Genomic DNA, 1,228 nt, shown 5'->3' with positions numbered 1-1,228 from the left:
AGTATGTACGTGGCGGATTCTGGTTGGTTATAGGGAACACGTGTGGAACTTTGCGTCTTTTGTAACGTGAAAATTGGATCTTAGCCATACGAAACTAAGGTGGGGCCGGATTATTTGGGCCTCACCTTCAATTTTAATTCTATTCCTATCCTACTATTAATTAAAAATTAAGCTGGCTAGATTAAATAGAAGATTTCAACGTTTCATTTGGAAAAATAAAATTGTGAAAATAAGAAAATGAAATTAAACAATAAAAATAATAATGAAAAATTATCAAAACTGTTCTCAATTTAAATTAAATACATAATGTTGAGAATTTGAAGATGAAGGGTACGTTTGAGACGCAGAGTAGATTATATAGTATGTGGGTTATAATAAACTGTCCATTTTTATAGTTTGTGTTTAGGGTGCAGACTATTATACTCTGTTTATAATAGTCTGTGTTTGGGGTGCATAGTATTTTAGTCTGTCTTATAATAGTCTGTGTTTGGAGTGTAGGTTATTATAATTTGAATTATAACTGTCTGTAATTTGAATGTAGATTATGTTAGACCATGTATAACTTTTTCTACTAGCATATTTTATAATACTAATAATTATGCATATGAAATAATATATTTTGAAAATATAATTAAGACTATATGTTCCACAAATTTATTACAAGACTAATTTGATTGTAATTTATACTAAAAGCTAACAACCATTTTTTTTTTGTCATTTCGGGAGATACCTTGGTTAACGTGGCCAAAAAAGAAAAAGTACATTACTTTCATATGTAATTCATGTGTTTCATATATAAAGCTCTCTTTTTTTTAGGTACAAAAAAATGTAAGATAAAATAACTAACTCATGATTGCATGATTAAAATATGACATTTTTTTGAGGTACCAAATGTACTACAAACTTAAATGCATAATTGAAAAAACTAATCATTGTTCATTATTGAAAAGCAGTCCAAAACATGGGTTGATTAAACACTCTCTTCAAGGACGAGAACTTCAGGGTTGTGGAAACGGATAAGAAGCTCTCCGTATCTTGCACACTGCGAAATATGATTTGCATAAGTTTCACCCTCTGTTAGTTATGCAATTTAGAAATATCTTGGAGCTGGTTTACGATCTCTGCACGTAGTTCAACTTCAGTTGCACGCTTCTTTTTCGACCATTCTGCAATCAATTGGTCATTTGCGAACTCCATCACATTCCTAACAATCTCTACCGTTTCATAT

This window comes from Benincasa hispida, chromosome 12, assembly GCF_009727055.1.
Source record: "Benincasa hispida cultivar B227 chromosome 12, ASM972705v1, whole genome shotgun sequence".
Classification (NCBI taxonomy): Eukaryota; Viridiplantae; Streptophyta; class Magnoliopsida; order Cucurbitales; family Cucurbitaceae; genus Benincasa; species Benincasa hispida.
Note: the sequence above shows the minus strand (reverse complement) of the source record.